The sequence below is a fragment of the Camelina sativa genome, chromosome 17 (assembly GCF_030686135.1).
Source record: "Camelina sativa cultivar CO46 ecotype springtype chromosome 17, ASM3068613v1".
In the NCBI taxonomy this organism is placed as follows: domain Eukaryota; kingdom Viridiplantae; phylum Streptophyta; class Magnoliopsida; order Brassicales; family Brassicaceae; genus Camelina; species Camelina sativa.
In genome coordinates, this window is record NC_141896.1 from 28395885 (window position 1) to 28420970 (window position 25086).

Here is a 25086-nt window from a genome sequence, read left to right on the forward strand (position 1 = left end):
GCAAGGAATCTCACCAATCTCTCTCAGAAGCTCAAGAACTACTCTCTCTTTTCTTTTTCTCTGAAAACGGCGGAAAACCCAAAACAACACGACCCTAGGTTGTTTTCTTCCTCTAAAAACTCGATATTAGGGATTCCCTAAGACCATCTCCATTGTATTTCTCTATTTTTTTTCTCTAAAATAGAGTAACTCAAAAATAGAGCACTGTTTTCCTCCAATGTATTACTCTATTTTCACCTCTATAATAGAGTTAGTGTAAAAAAATAGAGGTGAGAATAGAGTTGCTCTATATATAGAGCAATCCTATTATTTTCTCTATTTTAGAGTAAAATATAGAGTAGGGTTGGAGCAAATGTTGCTCTATAATAGAGATTTGACTCTAAAATAGAGTGGGGTTGGAGATGCTCTAAACCAACCACGCAAACCGGACAATTAAAAACGAACCGACCAAACCGGCCACAACTGGTATCGATCGATGCCTCACGAGAAGGTATCGATCGACACTCTTACCAAAATACCAAAAATTGGTTTGCGGGTGTTACAATTCTCTTCTTTCAAAATTTTTGGAATACAAATTGATTTCATTCTTTCAAAACCCTAAATTTTTGGAATACAAATTGATTTGAAAATTTTCCTTCAACAGAGGCGTATCTGGGTCGGACTCGGTTAGGGTGTTGGGGCTGCCATTTGTCCGAGAAAGCTCCCGGCGATGATTGGAAAAAAGGTCTCGGGAAAAAAGCTCCCGGCGATGATTGGAAAAAAGGTGTCGGTGTTGGTGGTGGCTTGAGCTTCTAATTATGTATTTGGGAACTGTTTCTAGCAAATATATATTATGTACGTTTTATTATTGTTAAACTATTAGCTTAGCTGGTTGAGTTCAAGTGATGTATCTATGAGTAGTTTTGTTAGATGACAGAAATTCTAATAGAAAACTTCACCCCGTTAATTTTTCTGGCAGTATGCTTAAAATGGCCAGTGAATGAAAGTTATGTATTTAATTTTAAAGTCCACCCTAACTTTGTGATTTAAATGACATTTTGAAAGTTCATTTTTTTTTTTGTTAACCATTGGGCCACAACTGGCCGGCCTATTAGCCAAATTCCTATATTCGTAGGAGCCGGGACTCGATCCCGGGTGTAATGGTGCCTTCTACAAATGGACTTACCTCCTGCCACTATACTAAGGTCACTTCATGTTAACTTTTTTTTTAGGTCTCAAATTTGAAATTTTATGATTTTTTGACATTTTCTTAATTTAGTTATCTTATTTAGTTACAAATCCGTATTTATATTTGTGACTACATATTTTGTAACAAATTCGACACAATTAATGACCAAAATTAGTTACCTTTAAGTCGGTTACAATATTAAAATTAAACTAGATTATGAGTAAGTTTTTTTAATTCTTTTTTGTTAATATATTATTTTTTAATATACTCTTTGGTTAAGTTTAGTGATTTAATATATAAACTGTGGTATATTGCACAATAATTTTTGTTTACAACAATCTTAATTAAATCAGTTTGATTCGACATATTTTATATTGGTGTTGTTAAAACATTAAAATGAGGGTTTAACCCGTATTGAAATATCATACTATTGATAGTTTATTTTTAGTATTATTAATTCAATACTGTAATGTCATATAACCCATCATGTAATATAACTCGTTTGTGTAATTTTGAAAATTTAATATGTTTAAATATTTATAATTTTAAAATGTTTATTAAGTTTAGATATATCAGTTATAGATTATAAACTTTTTAAAATTTTATAATTTACTATATACGGTAAATTTGCTATATATGTATGTTGAACACACAATTTTTATATTAATTGAGTAATATATGTTTGTTTTAAAAAATTCAAATCATAATATATGCAGGAAAAATACACTTTTTTATTAACTTTATGTATTATATGATGATTCACTACATTTCATTTTTAAAATAAAAAAGAGATGATAGGAGAATAATTTTTTTAATCTGGAATAAATCTTCTAAATATCTATATTAATTATAGAACGTTATATATATGGATATTTAAAATATTTTAATTGTGTTTGGTTATAATGATAGTAGAGAAAGTTAACTAAACTTGTTTAGATATGAATATAAGTATTAAATAGCGTGAAGTGACCTTAGTACAGTGGCAGGAGGTAAGTCCATTTGTAGAAGGCACCATCACACCCGGGATCGAGTCCTGGCTCATACGAATGTAGGAATTTGGCTAATGGGCCGGCCAGTTGTGGCCTAATGGTTGACAACAAAAAAAGTATTAAATAGCATTCAATGTAAAAATTTTCCAAAAAATATTTTTGAGCAAAAACTGCTGCAAAAATACTAGTATAGACAATTTAAAAAAATATTTGTTTTTATATTTAGTTTGTTTTGTTTGGTTAAATAATAATTTTGTTTGGATTGTCAATTATTAGAACAATAATAGGGGAAATAAATACATAAATATGTAATTTATAAGCTATTGTCGGATTAAGTCACAATTTTACCAATGATTTAATTGTTTTACAAAATTTTAGTTAAATTACCCTGATTTAATATGTCTAATATTATAATATTAGTGGCATTGACCAAATAATTAAATAAAGATTTAACCCGTGTTTCAAAATCGAATTAATAATATTTTATATTTATACTAATGTTATTTCAAACCGTCATGTTAATAACATGCCCCGCCATATAACAACAAACCGTCATATTAGTGGTTTAACCCGTGTTTCAAAACCATCATATTAGTGGTTTTGGCTGTGGGTATTGTGTATCGTTTGTGAAGTTGATATTTATACATGAAAAATGCTTGATGAGCAAGGAATTTACGATCCGTAGCAATAAAAGAGAGATTTTAGTGTTTTCTATTTGAGTTGATAACATTATCGCAGAATAATATTCAGTTTCTTAACGCGATATATACTATATTAAATGTATTTCTTCATGATAAAGTAAATATACCCGATTGTTGAGTTTCTAAATTTGGTTTTCTGTTTTTATAAACTTTTTTTTGTTTTGACAACCGTTTTTATGAACTTTATTAACGTTATAATAATTATTGCGATTGTAATCATTTGTTACTCAAATTTGGCTGTGTCATTTAAATTTAAGATATCATACAGTCTCTAAAGATTTATTAAAATAGTTTTGAAGATTTTTATGGGATTAAAAATTTAATGCGTAGAGTTGTTTTTGAAAAAATCAAAACGTATAGATATTGTCAAGCTATTTATGGCAAGAAACGTATCAAATTAGGTCGGTTTAAGTAGTTCCATTAATTGAGTTTCTACGAAATATTATTTTAGAAAAATTGTTAGGGGTTAATGTTGTAAATAAAACAAATTAAGTAAGTAAAACTTAAAGGAAGTAAACCAAAATGTACTTCAAAAATGTTAATATAGAAGATAGTGACATATTTATGACCGTTTTCTGTGTAAACAAAGAAAAGAAAAACAAGATTTAGCTTAGTAAAAAATCTTATAAGGCATATATACTTAGTGATGTTAATATGGGCGGATCCGGCCAATTTAAACCTGGCCCATTTAAGTCCTTACCTGTTTAGCAAAAACGTTTTTATACCCATTTAAACCTGAACCCGTTTAAATCCGTGAAACTTACAACAACCCGTAGTGCTAGTTTAAGCTATTTTTTCTTTTAAGACTAATGACTGTTTCTAAAATCTTTTACCTTGTTTTGTTAATAAAATTCTTATATTATCTCATTGATTCTTTCTATGTTTTTTAGTCAAATTCGTAATTTATTTGGTATTTGCATTTATCTTTAATTAATTAGATTTTTGTTAATAATTAATTAGATTAACAAACGGTAAACTAAACAAACCTGGTGATTGGCCGGAGCTTGCTTTACGTATATAATATACTCTTTTACAAGAAATATAGGTACGTACGTTCTGTACAAGAACTCCATCAGAACTTCTTCAAAATAAGAGGAGCCCTCAGCCGCTCCGTACCGGTGAATGTATTTTTCCAAGGAATGGATGCCCATATCTCGAATGTGGAAACGTGGTACCCCGAGTGTTATTCTTTCTTCTAAGTGCAGAGCAAATGTGAGAGGACATTCATGTTCGAAGACTGTTCCATAGTGAAACAAGTAATCACGTACAGTCCAAATATTTTTAATAGCACCGGTCGATGATAGCAAATTTCTTGGTGTGTAGTTGATTAACTCCTGGATGGACAGATAGAGATCAGGTGGTAGGTCTCCTCTAATCCTCCAGATAGACTCGATTTGTCGAATTATAGCTATTTCCCAATAAACATCAATGCGTTGATAAACGCGAGGGGAGAGTACTCGTGGATAAGTATTTCTCCATGTCATGCAGAGATCAGGAAACCATACCATTGTTTTGTTGTTGTTCTTGATTTCTGGAAACTGAAAAAAAAAAAAGGAAGAGGATATAGAGAGAGGAGAGTGAGAGTGAGAGTGAGTGAGTGACACAATGAGAGTAAAGATTTGATGGGAGATGTAAATGAAGGCTAAAGAAAAAATAATCGAGTGATTTCAAATTTATATTTGCACGTCATATATGTGAGAGAGTGATTACTTGTTTCTCTTATATTTTTTTGTGCTTTGTAATTATTTTATTTTTGTGTTTTGTAGGTTTTTTTGTATATATCAGTGGTGGTCGTATTTTCTTGTGGGTTTTATAATGTTTTACTTGACAATATATAAAAGGATCGATTAGGTCAAATTCGAAAGCGAGGGTTAATGACAGAATCAAACAGGCTTTCCTATTATATTAGTACAAACTTTGCACATCACATATTCACATGTATAATTAAATATATTACTTTTATCTTTAATTATAGATACTTTGGTGGGAAAAAATAAACCAAAACTCGAAAAATCGAACTGAATCAAACCTTACAGAAATAAATTATTTGCTTTGTTTATGGTTTAACCTTAAAACTCATATGGTTATCATTTTATTTGGAGGTTTTGGTTTAAGTTTTGGTCTAACTTAAAACCATAAAATCGAAAAACTGAATGATTATTTAAAAAAAATTAATTATAACAGTTTTTTTTTAATAATGTTCTTAAGATTTTTTTATATTGGCTTATAATTATTAAATTTTTTTGTTGATATATTAATTTATATTATATGTTTACTTTTATCAATGCAGAAAACTGGTATTTTTTATTGTAAAAATATAGAATAACCTAAAAAATATATACATAAAAATAAGATTTCATTCTCTTTTTTTTAGTCCACTTGGCAATTCAACTTTAACAAAAAAATATATTTATATTAAATCACAAATTAAAAAAAAAATTAATCTTGACATTTAACTCACATTTTAATATAAAACTGAAATCATATAAATTACGCATTAACTATATTTCTCCATTCAATTATATCAAAAAAATAATAAATTAGAATTGTAACTCCCATTTTTCTAAATATAATTTTTTCATCACTTCTCTTCCTATAAATACTCATTCTATTTTTTCTCGAACAATTATTAGGTACACCCTAAAGTGAACCCATCTTATTCATCCCCTTCTTACTAACCAATCAAATAGCCATGTCATCTAAATAAACTAATTATATTATTTAAACAAAACAATAAAATTTAATTTAATTATGAATACCACTTGTTTATATGATATAACAAAAATAAAATCATATCATACTTGTTTGTGTAGGTTGCGATGAAGAGTAGTCATGAAATTGTTCTTGTTGATCAATATGAATATAGTCTGCAAGTCTCAGGTGAACCCGATTTTGTTAGTCAAAAACAGTTTGAATTTCAAGCCGAAAAATATGATTCAATAAGTGGAGATGAAGCTTCATTCAGTGAATTTGAGGAAGAAGAAGATACATAGCCAACAAAGAGGACTATGTTAAAACTGAAAAGATTTCTACTTTAGAACCAAACACAGAAAATGAGAAGAAAGATGAACTGTGTATTGGAATGGAGTTTAGTTCTGATGAAATTGCATATAAAGTTTATAAAAAAATTGGAGGAGAACACAGTTTCAATGTAAGAAAACAACGAAGGAAGAAAATAAATAATAAGGTGGTAAGGTTTTTTATGTTTGCTCAAAAGAGGGGTTAGGAAGGAAACTAAGCTCAAAACATGTTATTCATAATGAATTACATGGTGTGGTTGTAAAGCTCACATGACTTGCTACCTTCAAAAAGACAGGAAAATTGAAGATTGTGTCTTTCAACCAGAATCACAACCATGATTTAGTGAAGACGCATATGAAGCATTAGCTGAAGGGAAACCAGATGTTCTCTGTCGCTTAAACACAACATGCTGATGATGTCGATATGTCAGGAATTTCAGCGAAAGCAACCGTTGAAATAATGAGTAGAGAAGTTGGGGGACGAAAAATCTGGGTTTTTTGGAGAAAGATCATCGAAATACATTTACCGAAAGCGAATGGAAAAAATGGTAAATGGAGATGCTAGAGCAGTTTTAGGATACTTTCAAAAGAAGAAAGAGGATAATTCATTTTTTTATTCAATGCAACTTGATGAAGACGATATGATCACGAATATCTTCTTGGCAGATGATCGGTCTATAAGTGATTACAATCTTTTAAAGAAAGTTGTTTGCTTCGTCACAACTTATAAGACCAATGAATATGATAGACCTTTTGCTCCGTTTGTAGGGGTCAATCATCATAAGCAAACTGTTGTGTTTGGTGCTACTTTACTATATGATGAAACCACAGAGTCATATAAGTGGCTTTTCAAGACTTTTCTCAAAGCAATGTCTGGAAAACAACCAAAAAAAATTCTTATTGACCAGTCTGCAGAAATGGCAAATGCAATAGCAAATGTGTTCCCTGAAACAAAGCATATGTTATGTGTTAGGCGTATTTACCAAAATGCTGCAAAGAAGTTGAGTCATGTGTTTCATGGGCCAGGACAATTTGCCACAGACTTTGGAAACTGTGTATATGACCACGAGGAGGAAGAACATTGGTTATTGCCATCGAGTAATATGCTTGAGAAGCATAATTTGACAGAAAATAAATGGTTGAAGAATGTGTTTGATGTGAGAGAAAAATGGGCAATGGTATATGGACGTCATACTTTCACAAAAAATATGGTGAGCACACAACGTAGGGAAAGTATGAATAATATTTTGAAAAGATACTTGAAGAGCAGTTATGACTTATTGTCTTTCTTTGAACACTATGAGAGAGTGTTGGATGATCGACGATATAACGAATTAACTGTAGACTTCAACATGACGCATAGCTTGTCTATATTATCTGCTTATGTAGAGATGTTGCAACATGGAGAAGAAGTGTATACACCCAAAGTTTTTAGCTTGTTTCAGAAGAAATACACAGTTATCGGTTAATATGTTGCCAAAAAGGTTAGTAAGTCTAAGATGGTATATGAATACAAAGTATCTTATCGTGGTGGACCGCGAGAGCATTTGGTTAATTATGATGCTATGAACCAAGCAATACATTGTAGTTGCATGAAGTATTCTTTTGCTGGGATCTTATGTCGTCATGCGTTGAAAGTTTTGGATAATAAGGATGTTAGAAGAATTCCATCTAACTACATCTTGGCTCGATGGAGTAAAGAGGCAAAATTTTGAAGCATATGTTCTTATAGTTCAGAGACACCTAATGAATCTGTAACACAATCAATTGGAAACTGTTATAGCCATTTATGTCGCAATTTCCGTGAGGTTGCATCTATTGCTGCTGAACATGTAGAATTGACGATGTGTGCATATGAAGCTGCATGTTAGTTACTTAAAAAATTAGAAGAAAAGAAAAAGGAACTTGTGAAAGCTAATGCATGGATGCTATCAACTTCAAATGTTGAACCTGTGTTAGGAGAAGAAGAAGAAGAGAAAGTTCCCAACACACGTGGAATTAAAAGAAAAGCTATTGTTGGACGACCAAAGAACAAAACAGTCGGACCTCATGGTCGATATTTGAATGTTCTTGAAATGAAAAAACGTGGTACATCAAAGAGAAAATTATGATTTCTGGTATTTGATAATTAATTGCTCTGCCGATCCTGAGCATAACTGCTCTGCCGATCCTGAGCCTCCCTCATGTTCAGCTTGAGCATTCGGATCTTCTCCGTGGTCTCCTGAACAAAAATCGCATCCAATATGCTCCTCTCCCCTACCTGATTACAACATAAAGGTGTGCGACATGGCCTCCCATACAACACCTCATAAGAAGCCATACCAATACTCGCCTGATAGCTATTGTTATAAGCAAACTCTACCAGATTTAGGTGATCGGCCCAGTGACCACCCCAGTCCAGCATACACATCCTCAGCAAGTCCTCTAGAGTCTGAATCGTCCTCTCTGACTGTCCATCTGTCTGGGGATAGTAAGCTGTACTCATATGCGCCTTAGTGCCCAACTCTGCCTGAAATGCCCTCCAGAATGCTGAAGTGAATTTGGAATCCATATCTGACACTATGCTCACAGGCACACCATGCAACCTCACTATCTCCCTCACATACTTCTTAGCCAAAACTGTTGTTCCATCAGTCTTCTCAATGGCCAGAAAATGTGCAGACTTGGTCAAGCGGTCCACAATCACCTAAATAGCATCCATAGTCTGCGAAACAGGCAAACCATCCCACTTACACTTTCGAATGGGTAAACTCTGCAACAGGCCACCCGACACCTGATGCTCAGCCTTCACTAGCTGGCAGGTATCACATCTTGAGACCCAGCTAGCGACATCCCTCTTCGTCCCGACCCAGTGATAATACCATTAGAGGTCACAGTATATCTTGGTTGCTCCTGGATGAACAAATAACTTGCTCGAATGAGCCTCTCTCAGTATCTCCTGCCTTAGTCCCTCATCATTGGGCACCTAAACCCGACCATGCACAGGATAGTCCTATTAGCAGAGACCTGATACTCCAAACCCACAACCTTAGAAGCGTTCACCAGCACCACATCACTCTCCTGAGCCAACCGTACTCTACTCAAAAGGTCTGCTCTATCAGCTGCCTCCATTCCCAATGGCTCTTGTGAAATAGCACATAACCTCAAAGTACTGATCTCACTCACCAAAGACTCCACTTCCTGCTCATGAGCAGAAGCCGCCCGCTTTCTGCTCAGAGCATCCGCCACCAAGTTAGCTTTACCGGGGTGGTAAGCTATATCCAGATCATAATCTGCCACTAATTCCATCCACCACCTCTGCCTCAAGTTCAGCTCAGGCTGAGTGAAGATATACTTCATGCTCTTATGATCTGTGTACACCTGTACAGTTTCGCCATAAAGATAAGATCTCCAAATCTTCAACGCGAAAACCAGAGCTGCCATCTCCAAGTCATGGGTAGGATAGTTGCCCTCATGCTTTCGTAACTGCCGCAAAGCATAGGCAATGACATTCCCCTCCTGCATCAGCACACACCCCAAACCAACTCTGGAAGCATCTGTATACACCACATGTAACACTCGTGAACCGAATTGTGGAGATTCGGTAAGGATGTCGATCGACATAGGTGTTGGTGTCGATCAACACCTTAGGCGGATGGTTCAATCAGTTTGATTTTAATTTTTTCTGGTTTTGCATGGTTGGTTTAGGAGAGTTCTACACTCAATTAATTAAGAAAAAACTCGACTTCTTCCACTTTCTTAGCCGTTTTCACACTTTTAGAGAGAAAAGAATAAAGGAGAGTTTTCCAAAGAGCATTCTTGGGTTTTTGGAGATCCCTTGTCTTGTGTGTGATTTTTCTCCCTAGAGAGTATGGATTCAAGGCTAGTAACGTGGTGGGAAGGTTGCTGTGGTGCTAGTTTTGTCGTTTGGGGCTTAGATCTTGTTGTTTGGCTAAGGTGCGTGCATGACCATGGCTTATCTAAGCTAAGATCTCTGTTTCTGTGATTTTATGTGATATGTAACTGTTTTCTTATGCGTTTTCCGTGATCACACATGGTTTCTTCCATTTTTCGTACCTTGCATACAACAACAAAAATTTGAAAAATTTCAGACTTATATAGAGAAACGATATTAAATGACACAAGGTTCGTTAGCTCCCCAACCATCGGCATTTATGGTGGACGACTATACCTTCTCTTTGTGCCTTTCAAGACAACAACGATAGCTTCTCCTTCCAAATTTTCTACACGGTTACCATACAAATACTCAGCTCAATCTTCTCCTAACAAATCTCCTCGTCTTTGTTTCCAAAAATAACAAGATTTTATCTCATAATTTTTTTTCTAGATCTAAAAAAAAAATCTTCCAACACCTTATTATCCATGGCAATTGTATTAACTACCCGTCTTGTCAGTCGCTAATGAGTCCAATCATCCCCACCTGCCCAGTTACACACTCTTACGTGTAATTTCATCCTGCATCCTATCACATACCTTGTCCACCAATATCACTTCGATTAAATAGTTGTCTATTACATTCCCTGGTTCAAAAGGACAAGTTCTAAATATCATCGTATAGAGAAACGATATATTGTCTAAATGTCGTAGACTAGTTCAAATAACTTTACATATATTGTCTATTACTTAATTGTTTAATGAATTTACCCAAATGGAGGAAAACTAGTCAATATGAATATGTTGTCCACTTGGTATGAGTGGGTGGACTAGTTCCAATATGAATATGTTGTGTCCACCACTTCGTGGACTTGTTTCAATATCTCCACCACTTTGTTCCTATATATTCATCTATTGTCCACCAATTATCACCCACGCGTTCCATGAAATGCTTCTGACCGCACGCTTTTGACCACTCCCCCGTCTTTCTCCATGTTCCACCATCAAAACAAATCTTAATTGCAAGTACAATCTAGTAAAACTGAGTGTGTCAAGATTAATGGATATGGCATATTGAAAATGTAAAACTAATATGGCACATTTAGAAACTTTTTCCAGAAATATGGCATATTTGGTTAAAATCTCTATAATAAAATGAGAAGAAGGTAAGAAAAAGAAAAAAATAAAAATAAATAGAGCTGCAAAGATTTACTCTCCAATACACTTTCTCCATCTCAAAGCGCTTTATTGAGAATACAAAAGATAAAAAGAATTCTGTTATAAAATGGATAATTACTTTTGTGATTATCCATCACATACTTCCCCTCTAAGTAACTTGGGCTCCAAGTTGTATTTACTCTTATCTTCTTATCCTTAATTTCCCTATATATATGTTCATTTGCTTGGATGTAATAACATAAGACAAGAGAAAGAGAAGAGGAGTAATAATAAGAAGAGCATCATTGTTTAACTCTCTCCCTTCTACTCTCTCTCTCTCTCTCTCTCTCTCTCTCTCTCTATTTATTTACTATAGTATGTATATATTATACATACATATATACACTTATACATATATAATATAATAATTTTATATTTTGCGTTATGCTTTATAACACGTTATCAGCACGATGTCTTTACTGCTGGAGCTTTTATGAGGTAAGTAAGTTTTTATTGTTTCAATTATGTTTATAGAACATAAATATTATAGACATCGTGAAATTATGCCTTTTTACTGGATTTATTGTCATAAGTTGTAGGCATCGCCTCCTTTACGATCAAATCTATAGCTTATATCCGGATAGATCGTTAGATATATGGTAGGCTCTGCCTCCTTCACGATCAAATAAAAGCTATGTATTTTCTGGATAGATAGATCGTTATATATGGTAGGTTTTGCCTCCTTTTCGATCATACATAAAGCTATATAATTTTTGGATGGATCATTTTATATTGTAGGCTTTGCCTCTTTCTAGATCTGACAAAAGACTATGTCTTTTCTAGAAAGATCGTTAAAAATGGCAGGATATGCCTCCTATATGATCAAATATATAGTTATGTTATATCCGAATTGATCGTTTGATATATGGTAGGCTCTGTCTCCTTCAAGATCAAATAAAAGTTATGTCTTTTTCGGATAGATAGATCGTTATATATGGTAAGCTTTGCCTCCTTTACGATCATATATAAAGCTATATAATATTTGGATTGATCATTTGATATGGTAGGCTTGGCCCCTCCATCACGATCTAACAAAAGACTATGTCCTTTCCGGAAAGATCGGTTTTGCCTTCTATGCGATCAAATAAAAGGTTTTGTCTTTTTCAGATTGATCGTTATACATATAGAGGTTCTGCCTCATTCATGATCAAATAAAAGGTCTTGTCTTTTTCGGATTGATCGTTATACATATAGAGGTTCTACCTCATTCATGATCAAATAAAAAGCTTTTTCTTTTCCAGATTGATCGTTATATATGATAGGCTCTGTCTAATCTACGATCAAAGAAAAGCTATGTCTATTGAGTTCTTATATATAAGGCTATAGCTCTTATTTTATTTTCTGAATTTATATGTTTGTTTATTTAATTCTGTTTATTAGTAAAGAATAACTATATGTGTTATATGAGATTTAAAGACAATGAAATGTCTTTAAAATCAAAAATATTATTTCTCTTATGAGAATATATAAAGCACATGTACATATATTTTATACAGTGCAAAAATAATTGGAAGGTCTAGATGAGCTAGTCTCTCGACTTCCAAAGACATCAAATTCATAATTATGGATGTCTAGCATTCTCCAAAGTCTCAAAGAAACTCACGGAGTTTTCTAAGACATTTTGTCTTAATAAAATTATTATATTGAGACTATAAATAAATATGGTATCACAAGATCGGCCACATTGGAGACACTCATGTATATGATTATATCATGCAAAAACAAAGATGGCAAAATAATAGCAAATATGAAATTCTCTTATACTTCAAGTATAACATTACTGGTCAAGCCATCCCGGTCAATCAATGATATGAAAAATCATTGAGAATTTTTTCAGAGGAACAAAAGTTCTTTCAAAAGTATTGCAAGTCCCTGTTCACAATTCATGAGGTTTTAAGCACTGCACATCATTCATATTTCAGTTAATATCTAATTTATCTTAAATTTATTTAAGTTTATTTAAATTCATTAAAAAAATTTTATTTATTGTTTATGGAGTCGATGGTTATATACCTCCTCCTTAATTCTGTAGTAGGCTATGCTTCCAGAATCATATAGTGTTGGCCCATTCACCATCCTTTTGGATTAACAAGCTCATTGTACATATATGATGGTTTGATTTCTTTGATAAATCCCCAAATTAAACCCCAAATATAACCGATCTAAAAAAGAAGACTCGGTCAAAGGTGAATGGACATAAAAGTCATCATCTTAAGACGGGTAATACTAATCTCACATCTTATAAGGATCTAAGATAATAGATATAACCAAAATCGGTATGTTGTTGATCCTAATGTGGGATTTATTACGAGATGAATGAACTCCAAGAGTTATCATCTCGAGGGGGATAATTAAAGGAATCCCACATCGATAATAAGTCGATAAACTTTGGTGAATTTGTCACCCCAGAGCGATATAACTCTGGTGAAGTCATATCCTATTGTTTATCACATATATATGTCGGATCATCGGATGTAATAAAGTAGAGCATCCATGATGTTCACTCTTGAAATGAGCTATAATGAATCGTTTATAGCGCAACCCCAAGAGATTGCAAAACGGTTCTTGGTGATTTAATCTCTATGTCAAAACATGGAACATGCAGTTTTTCATGTAGTCAATATTATATATGAGGACAACATTTTATAAAGAAATATTTTTCCCATGTTATATATTCATGGTTGGAGATTAAATATTTCTCATTTTGAACTTACGGGTGTGTGATATATATTGTAAATGCTCCTCTACACTGCATAAAAAATATCACCCACAGAGGATAAAATATATAGATGCGGGAGATTAGTCTCCGCTCTAATAATGTTACAGCCATCTTATGAGAGATGTGCCTATTGCAAGATTTGCATATCATCATGTTAGATGATAAATTTCTCCATCATTATGGGAGAATCATCGAATAGTTTTGGATCTTTAAACAAATGAATATAATAAATATAAACTTGAAAGTTCAAAACTTCAAAAGTTCAACAGATCACTATTCAAAATGTGTACTGCAAATCAAATGCAAAAAGCTGGTGGATGAGATTTCATATTGATCCTCGCTTAAATGAATATGAACTTGTAGTTCTAAGAAATCTCACATCCCAGCTATAAATGCTCCAATAAAATATGTCTCTGACGGATGACATACTAAGTCTATGACACATAAGAAACGTGATAGACTACTTTGGTTCCTAAGATAAACAAAATCCTCGAAAAGAAAAATGAGCAAATTAAAAGGAGGATTATACTCTCAAAGAGGAGCAAATGAACTCCTAAAGAGGAGTAGATAGACTCTTAAAGAAGAGCTAATAGACTCCCAGAGAGGAGCACATAAACTCCTAAGGAGGAGCAAAAGTACTCTTCAAGTGGAGCAGAAAAACCGATTGATATAGTTAATAACGAAATCAGGTACCTGAATAAAATCATTTATATAATGATTAAAGAGATCTCGATTAACTATGCCATTACGGGAAATTTAGAACCAAAGACATAATATCGACAATAAAAATATTATATAGCGCAATATGATTAATGATGCTCATAAATTTCTGCTCTGTGAGCGTATAGAGATATATATTGGCCAATAAAGAGGTAACCAAGTCTATATTAAACTCGTATGAAAGACGAATAATTTTTGGACTAGTGGTCCAAACAATAAAAGGGTATAATGATATATTAAAAAAATGGTGTGTCGCGCCGTAAAATACCCTATATCAATCAAAATTGATGTTATTTGATTACTTGAATTACATCTCATGGGATGCTTGAAGAGCTTATCCTAAAAGATATATGATATCATAATTATGTTCTCGAGAACTCATTGATGATCATCAAAACCCTTAAAGGGTTATTTTGAATAAAAGATCTTGTAAACATCTTTCAAAATAGATGTTATACCAATCACTTCTAAAGGAAGTCATATATATATATATATAGTCATATAAGATCATATATAAATGTTGACGAGCATTTATATATCTTATGAATTATGCATAGCATTTTCTACTAATCTCTTTGCAGCATATAACTCATTCTCTATGAGTAGATTTTGAGTATGAGTTAAAACGTATCTTCTATTGCAAAGGTATGATTAACTTGCGCTTAATATATTTTGGAACCCCCAAGTTAGGTTAGTTGGTTTTGCAGATGGACGATCTATATTGGATCAATATAAAGATGTATCGAAAACAACGACTTCGCGACGTTTTAGTGATAGACTTTGGCCGTCGCTTGTTCAAGTCATGCCAAAATAAGTGTGCTTCATATGCCGTATCGAGAATCCCTAATGGCTTGGATGATGCCCGAATGTCAACCAATAGTTCTCTACCTAAGATTGGAGCCTCATAACATGTTGGCGAAGAACTTCAAACAGAGGGTTCGATCGGCATCAACTAGTTAATGCTTGTTGAAGACTCTGTTGCATATGTCGCCCAAATCAAAAGAACTACACCAAGAGCGACAAAACAAGACATATTCCTCTCTTACACTCAAGAATTCGAGAAGAATAAGGAAGTTGATAGCCAGTCCATCAACTCAAGTAACAATGTAGCAGAGTTATTTACAAAGATGCTTCCGACTACCTCATTCAGATTGCATCTTCAGAGACCAAAATGCATCTTTTGAAGATGATATTTCCAGGGGGAGAATATGATGATTCGCGTGGCTGCACTCTTTTTCCCTTATCATGGTTTTTATTCCACTGGATTTTTCCATGATAAGGTTTTTAACGAGGAAACAAATAACACACAAAATATCGATCTCAAAGAAGAATGTCAATGGTGAAGGTCTATCTCTCTTCAGAAGAATGAAGAGAATGATCGATATGGATCATCTACGGAAGATATGAAGAAAAGTAGACTCGTTTGTTCGAAGCAAAAAATGATCGATATGAGTCATCTACGAACCTATGAAGATAAAAAGACTCGTCATTTCCAAGGGGAGATTGTGTCACTGTACTCTTTTCCCTTATCAAAGTATTTATCCTATATAGTTTTTCTATGATAAGGTTTTTAACGAGACAGTACACAATACGTAGATGGTGATGGATACTCAAGGAGGAGTGTTATAAAATGGATAATTATTTTGTGATTATCCATCACATACTTCCCCTCTAAGTAACTTGGGCTCCAAGTTGTATTTACTCTTATCTTCTTATCCTTAACTTCCCTATATATATGTTCATTTGCTTGGATGTAATAACATAAGACAAGAGAAAGAGAAGAGGAGTAATAATAAGAAGAGCATCATTGTTTAACTGTCTCTCTTCTACTCTCGATCTCTCTCTCTCTATTTATTTACTATAGTATGTATATATTATACATACATATTTACACTTATACATATATAATATAATAATTTTATATTTTGCGTTATGCTTTATAACAAATTTTTAATTTTATTTTTTTCTTTTGTTGATAAAAGTAGAAACTTTACAAGTCTCCATAATGTGTGTTTTATGGCTTGGTTTTTGTGAGATTAAATTGTCGTCGTAGATGACCTCTCCTAAAACAAAAAAAATGTAATTAAGAAAAATATTTCTGAAACATACGTAACTTTTCATATTGATAAACAGAAATAGGGTATTTTTTACAAATAATCTAGTTTCAAATCATAGTTAAATACTACCCTTTTTAAAAGTTAATTATGTATATATAATACAAACATGTGCTATTATCATTATATATTGACTAATGTGTCTGAAATAATTAAAGTTCAAAACATGTGCTATTAACATTAATTTCTTTTCGTATCGATGTTATTATATGTATTATATATAGAGAACATTAATCTCAGACAAAGCATTTTGAATACGTTAACCATGGATGTGTTGATCACCTTGTAAATTGGTTAAATTCTAATGTTAGACAAAACATTTGGGCCAATTCAAATGTCAAATACGTTGTTTTTGTGTTTTTGATCAATAGAAATTGGTTTATATTTTATATCACAAGCACCTTTTTTATTTTTATTTTATTTTATTTTCTTGTGTACAAACATTAATGTTAGATGTGATTTCACCTTATAAATCAACAAGTTTGGTAGTTTTTTTTGTGTGTGTAACGTTCATGGTGTATGAATTAATATAGGAGTGTGCTATGTTTTGTGTGTGCTATGTATACTGTGTAGAAGATGAAGCTGATGAAGTGGATCCATAATGATTTCAAAGATACATACATTCATGATTTTCTATTATGATATATATATATTTTTAATTTCTCTTATCATCATCGAACAACAAAAGCTAAGTCCAGAAAAATGATCGGTTACATATTATTAATATGTTATTGACAAGTCCCAATACAATAAATGATGTTAATAATAGCAACCCTTAACATCTATATATACATTTTCCAAGTACATCTATGAAATAAATCCTCAACTTCAGACTTATTTACAAAACTGCCATTGGGTAAAAAATTCGGATCGGGTCAAAGAAAACACGCGGACCTTTTACAGATCGTGTAAACTTAATGAAAATTTAATCTTCTTCTGCCGTCATCGTTGTCGAAACCATTTGCAGAGATTTTGTTCTTCTTTGTGCTTCCTTTCTCAAAATTAACTTCCCTCATCATGAGAGCGTATCATTGTCGCAAAAAGATATTATAGGAGAAGGTCATCAAAGGTATTTAGAGAAAGGATTAAGGGGAAAACTGGATATATCTCCAAAGAGAGAATTGGTTTAGTCGATGAATTGGGGGGAGAAAGGTGAAGACGTGATATGCAATTCGGAATCAGAAGAGGGAATTAAGGATTCAGACACGAACGAATCTGGAAAGAAGCGACCAGTTCTTGAGACAAGTGATGGCGAGGGGAAAAATAAAAAGAGAGATATGAAGAGGAAGAAGAAGAGTGATGATTTCAACATTTTTTTATGGTTCCATGAACAAGACAAAGATGGTAACTCTCTTTTTCTTAGTAGAATTTATATTGAGGTAACTTTGCAATGTACGTCTTGGGTTAATTGGTGTCACTGTTTTTTTTTTCGTCCCTGGAATTAGGCAAGAAGAGAATAATTTGATCAACTTCGTGCAGAAAACCAGAGACTCTTGCGAAGTATGTGATACTCTCCAAACATTTCTCCGTGTTCATTGAAACGTTCTGCAAGGAATTAACAATTGTCTCTGGCTTGGTGTTGTTGGTATGTGTTGCTCTTTTTAGGTTAGAAAGTAGAGATGCTGTCTTTCGTTGTGTTTACCAGTACAGGGATAATCCCAATGCTCTTGGTAGAGCCAACGAGAGCAGACTCTGTGTATTGACGACATACGGCATTGCACTGGTAAGTTAAAATTTTGTTCTGAAACGTTTACGATTTTTAGGTGTTGGCGTTTTGTTATTTAGTTTCAAAATTTAGTTTCGTTTCATACTCAATCTAAACAGCTCATCAATCAGTTCTGGTTAATTTCGTTTCATATTTGCTCTGTGATTTGCTAACAATTTGTGTTTCCTCTATATATGCTGCCTCCGTTTGCAACAGGAGCTTCTTTTATCCCGGATTTCATATACATCAGCGAGAGACGCCGACTTGCAACAGTGAGTTCTTCTTTCTACTTTTTGACCTCTCATATTACTTTGTTGTAGAAAAAATGATATCAGTATATATTTACTGTGCCAGTATGTTGCATCGTTAGCAAGACCTCTCATCTATTGCCATGGCAAGTATGTGATCAGGTATAAAACCAAAAAATCTGTTAATTGGTTGGGAGGAATTGACGTTATTAGATAAAACAAATGTTTTATTAAATATCTTCAAAAAATTGGATAATCTTTGATGATGTAATGTAAATTATTATCTTGAAAATATTGGTGAGAGAACCCAACCTTGATTAGCTTGATCTTTGAAGATATTAGGCTAGGTTTTTTAAAATAAGTTGATAAGATATGCTACATAAATGTTTTGATAATGGTGCTTGTGTGATTGTTTCCATTTTCATCTGTCCTTTCTCTCATATTCATCTCTACTTATGTGTGTGCACCTATGTTGAAATATATTAGCAGAAGAAGAACTTTATTTGATATTATCAACTCAACTTTTACAATTGCAGGTTATTAGATATATATAGGTTACTACTCCATCTGATGGATTCAGCAACCGGTTGATCCTCCGTTAAAGACATTCAGTATTTCAGGACTTGGAGGACAACACCAGAACAAGTATGACTCCGTTGTGCGTCTTAAACATCTCCCCACCGGAATCGTAGCACAGGCCGTCGAGGATCGTTCGCAGCCTTATAGAAGATAGGGTTACCTATATGAATGGTACACATGAAAACCACAATGTGGAGATTTCCATGTGTCCTGACACAAAAAGCTGTTTCACCTATATTAAGTTTTCATGTTAATCGTTACTGTACTACTAAATAACTTAACCACATGTCTTTAACAAAAAAACTTAACCACATGTATCAATAATAGACTGAAGTATATACCACTCATAGAGACACATAGTGCTACAAGTACTTCAAAAGAGATTACCTTTACTGACTTTTTTAGCAAAAGATTTTAACATATCATATCATTTGTGTTTGTTCATTTTTTTATGTTTGCTTTTCATGTCATCTTAACAAAATGAGAGGAAATGAAGAGAAAATAGAAATCTAAGATTTGCCTTGACAATACATTAAGTCAAGAAAGATAATGATTAAACTACTGATTCAAAAATAAAAGTTTGTATTCGCTTTACTTTAGACTTAATGTTTTATACCGGATATAGATTATTATTTTTATTTTTTAATCCACTGGATATAGATTATTTTATACTTTAATTTTTAAATATATAATGAATACTTACACTAATAAAAAATTAAAATATCATGCGACGAAGTTATATGGTTGAAATAGTTTGGTTCAATATTAATATAAATTTAAATTATTACTAACTTAGTGATACACGGGTAATTCTTCATTTCATTATTTTGCTATCAGTATTAGAATATTATATATATATATATATATATATATTAATGTAAATTGATTAAAATTTGATCATGTAAAAACAAATTATCTTGCCATAAACTGAGGGTTAAATCCTGTAGTTAATAATCAAATACAAATAACCTTACACTTAACAAAAATATATTATAAATAACTAAAACTTAAAAATTAAAAAATTAGTTTTAAAAAATAGTCCCGCAGTGTACCACGGGTTAAATATTTGAAATTTTTTATTTTATTAAGTAGATGTTTGTAGACAGATCTCATAATTGTTTTAAAATTAAATCCATATATATTTTAATTTTTTTTCCTTATTTGTACTTTATTAACTATTTACAAATTGTTTATAAATATATAGTTTAACTATGCAAAGCAAGACTCAAAATACAATATATATTTTCAAATTAATTTCAGTTATCGTTTTGTATTATTAATATTTAGTCTAACTACACAAATCCCATAATAATAAACTTTTACATACATCATACCAAAAGATGGGTCACATAATTATTAAAATATAATATAATTTAAAATATTATTATCTCTACATTGTAAACGAAAAATAAAATCACAAAACAGTATGTTTGTGACAAAATTAAATTAAATGAACAATAAGGATATCTTAACTATATAATAAACCACTACATGCATCTACACAATGGAAATTATACACTACATAATATATTTATATAAAACTATAGTACAGTTAAAAAATACAAAATTGAGTATTTACATATATATAGTTAACATAATAAATAAATTAAATTTAGTATTTCTAAATTAAATTATAGCTCCGCGGTGTACCGCGGGTGAATATCTAGTTCGTGGTATTAGACCATCTTCAATGGTTTTCTCTATTTTTTCTCTATAATAGAGAAACTCAATAGTAGAGGTTAATTTTACTCTAATGATTTTTTATAAAATAGAGATTACTATTTTTTCCTCTATTTATAGATAAACCTTTATAAAAAAAAAATAGGGTTCCTCTATAGCAATCTCTATTTTAGAGGTGAGAATAAAGGACCATTGGAGTAAAACTCACCTCTATTATAAAGTTTTTCTATTATAGAGGTAAAAATAGAAAACCATTGCAGATGTCCTTAGGGCGTGAGTGGTGACATAAAAAATAGCGTAATTGATAAAAAAAAAAACTGCATGTAGGTCACCAATCAACAAACTCAGTATCTTTTTTGCGTTTTTTTTTCTAAAAACAAAAAAAATTGCGTATTTGAAGCAAATAATACACATGAACTGCATTTCATTGTGGAACAATGTTTCAAGCAGTGGTCCACTTGAATTACGCTAATATCTTTATTTTCTTATTTAATTAAGTTATATACATAGGTGCAATATACTTCTTCTTAAATCACATATATCTCTCCTTAATTAAGCTATATATATAAAAGTTTATAACTAGATTATGATCCGTGGTATACGGAATGATAAATTAATAATTTTATTTTTTGTTAATATATTATTTTTATATTAATTTTGCTAATGTACTATTTTGTTAATTCTAATTATTTAGTATATAATCCGCTATATACGGCACAAATTTTTTTTGTTTAATACAATCTTAATTAAATTAGTTTGATTCGATATATTTTATATTGGTGTTGTTAAAATAGTAAAATAAAAATTTAGCCCATATTGAAGTATCATATTAATGATATTTTATTTTTTAGTATTATCAATTCAACTCTGTCATGTCATATAACTCGTCCTGCAATATAACTCATTTGTGTTATTTTGAATATTCATAATTTGAAACTTTTAATTAAGTTTAGATATATAAATTATAATATTTTAAACTTCTTAAAATTTTAAAAATTACTATGTACGGTTAAATTAAATAGTTTAACTAAAAATCCGATAAAAATTTCTCAGATGCTGATTTCGCAGATGTAATGACTGAAACAAATATAAACAGCAGAAATGTTATAAATATGTTAGGGGAAAATCAAACAACTCGACAATATGTATTTTAATGTTTTGTATTTATTATGATCAAACTCTTTAATTGATTTAACAATATGTATGTAAAAAGAAAAAAATGATCATTTTGGGTATTTAAGCTATAAAAATATGTATATACCAATACAAAAGAAACAAATAATATATAACTATACTAATTATATATAAAATAATATGAAATCCGTACCACAAATAATTTTTCACCAATCAAACATTTTTTGTCCCGCTTATTTATAAACCGCACTTGTCTCACACATATTGCAGTTGAATCATGCCGCACTATCAAATTGCATGTTGCGCACTACTAAATCCTTTATAGCTCTATAGGATTCAAAATTGTATAGATGATCCTTCTTATTTAGCTAGGGAGTAGTCCACACGTCAATTCCATCGGTCCAGTCAAAAAGAGATTCGCAATAAGATTCTCTTTTTGGGAATTTTCTCTCATTCGTATTTGATTGAGACCCTTCTCTCCCCCACTCATGAAAATGATTTTACTATATCATTACATTACATATAATGTTCTATTTACTCCGTTTCATACATTAGGATGTTTTAGAGAATATTTTTTGTTTCACAAATACACAATAACCGAGATCCTAGATCATCCTCCTCCTCATCGCCATGACTCCACGTCACATACCTGCACACCACAAACAACAATTGAGATATGTGAGTATTATCACAAATACTCAGTGAGACGATCCTTCCATCTATTGGGCTATACACACAAGCGAAAAGACAAACACAATCAATACACAGAACAAACAAACCAGGCAATTCTGAACACATCCGTGATTCCGCGACCTTACGTCAACTGATGCATGGAATGACAAAGTGGCTAAAAACATACCCTAGGCGTTGAGTTCCCCTTATATACTCGAGCCTTAGGTTTCCATCCTCCAAACCGAACCAAACCAGAGAAAATAGAACTAACCCGAGAAAAAACCGAGCCTTGCATCGACCGATGCACATACTGCATCGATCAATGCACTCCCTAAACCAGGATTGCAGTTCACGAGCGTTACATTGATGTCTTATGCGAGTCACAGGAGGGAGACCGGGTTAGGATATATGACTCAGACGTGTTTATAATTGTTTGCTCTAAGAGGCAGTTAGTCCTGAACGACTCTTTGGGAAACTTAGTTCTCCTAGTACTATCATATTCTGAGACTTTGTGGCTTGAGAGTATGGATGGCATATCGACTTTAGATGACGACCCAGATGCGCGCTGTAAGGTGGCAACCCGAGAGACGAATATTGGACTCCCTTTATATATTATGGCATGAAGGCTTAGGCCCGATGAGGAGCCAATATTATGGCATGCAGGCTAAGGCCTGATGAGGAGCCAATAAAAACTCATGTTTGAGACCTTTGAGTAAAAGAAAGTCCAAAAGTCGAGAGAAAACAATGTCTGAAACGTGAGTCTATTGCCTGAAGGTAACCTTCATAGATCCCTTGGAGGAAGTGCGGGCAGTGGACACGGTTGCACGGGAGTCCTTTACTGATGGTTGTTCGAGATTCGAGGATAAATCTATACTGGTGGGGGAGAATTGTAACGCTTATTTTGCAGGACAACTTAAATTAAACACTCGTTTTGGATGCGTTTTAGGTTTGGAAACCCTAGGTCTCGCATATAAAAGGGGAACTCGACGTTTAAGTGTGGGTTTCAAGTTTTAACCTTTTGTCGTTTCTAAAAGGAAGAAAACTTCTAAAACGTTTCTGTGAGTGGAGATCTGAGGCTGAGAACGTGAGAGGAGCTTGCTAGGAGGCTATTTTTGTGGGTTTTAGAATCAGATTCGTCATTCTCAAAGGTGAGTGTGTGACCATGGCTGATCTAAACGATTAAATGTTTGATTGTGTGTTTTTGGGTTGTTTTTGCTTATTGCTGGTATGCATGTGTTGGTTGTGAGTTTTTGTGGGCTTAGGAGTCGATTTCGGTATCTTGGTTCTGGGAGGAGACAGAGGAGATTACGAGCGGCGATGCGTCGCACGGCTGCATCGATCAATGCAGAGAGTGCATTGGTCGATGCAAGGAGTGCAACGGTCGATGCATCCAGGAATTTGGAGGATTGCATCGGCCAATGCAAGGACGTTGCATCGGTCGACGCAAGGAGTGCATCGATCGACACAATTGCGCAGAGTCGACCCGTGTGTTCAGAGTTGTCTGGTTTGCTTGTTTCCTTGTGTATTGATTGTGTTTGTCTTTTCGCTTGTTTGTATAGCCCACTAGATGGGAAGATCGCCTCACAAAGTATTTATCATAATACTCACGCATCTCATTTGTGTTGTGGTGCAGGTAAAGACAAAGTATGATTGTGGAATCAAGCGATGAAGATGAGGATGTTCGAGGTGCTCATTGATTTGTTGGCTGGCTTCTGTTAGGTTGCTAGAGATGAGTCAATAGAATGTTGCCTAGGTTGCTGGTTATTTGATTCATGTTGTTTGCTTATGAATATTGGTTATTTATTCTATTGAGGTATCTGTTGGATAATTGATTTAATGTTTGGCATTTTCCATTGTTTGATTTGAATGTTGTTAGGTTTATTAGTGAGTATGAGTTCAGTAGTTTAACAAGGTATTAAAAAAATGGGTCGGGTCATTTCAACAAATCACCACATGATCTTTTTCTGTGTTTTGTCCTCACTCGCATAGTTCCGATAATCACTTTCGGAATGTCACCCATCCTGAAACTATTCCAGCTCAAGCACGCTTAACTCTGGAGTTCTCTCATAAACCTTAACAAAAAAATAAATGCACTTTGATAACATAGGTGGTCAAATCAATTCTTTTACTTATGTTGGTGCTACCATTCGCCTACCACCACGTGCGAAAAAATATTAAAGGGGTTTGAGGAAAATCATTTACCGATGAAATGTAATGGAGGCTAGTGGTTGTATCGGTTGTTGAGTTGCATTGAGAGTCTCGCTTCAAACCATAATGGAGAAAATGTTACTGTATCTCTAACCTTATGGTTTAAACAGATTCTTGTGTCAAAATATCAACCTAACATTCTCCAAAAATTGCCAACCCCATTTTTTTATTCAACTCTTGTTAATTTAGATTATACTTGTCGTGACCACTGATTGTTTTCTGTTGGTATATAATTTAACACCACAAAATCTTAGAATATGATGACATAAGATTCTATGTGAATCATATTATTTGATTCTATGTGAGTTGTATTATGTATTTAATTTTGATAAATCCAA

General features: G+C 32.8%; 1 long non-coding RNA gene and 1 pseudogene across 4 annotated transcripts; both read left to right on the forward strand.

Moving 5' to 3' along the window:
• The first annotated feature begins 6302 nt into the window (after positions 1-6302).
• Positions 6303-7989, forward strand: LOC147924420 (protein FAR1-RELATED SEQUENCE 5-like; annotated as a pseudogene).
• A 9422-nt stretch (positions 7990-17411) lies between these two features.
• On the forward strand, positions 17412-19479 carry LOC104757861 (uncharacterized). 4 transcript variants are annotated; one of them, XR_762543.3, is made up of 6 exons: positions 17412-17866; positions 17968-18022; positions 18128-18245; positions 18444-18499; positions 18582-18637; positions 19012-19479. It is a non-coding gene; the product is annotated as an uncharacterized LOC104757861 (long non-coding RNA). The 4 variants fall into 4 exon arrangements; XR_015585836.1 differs by having other exon boundaries at positions 17445-17866; positions 18002-18022; XR_762544.3 differs by lacking the exon at positions 18582-18637.
• Positions 19480-25086: the final 5607 nt, after the last annotated feature.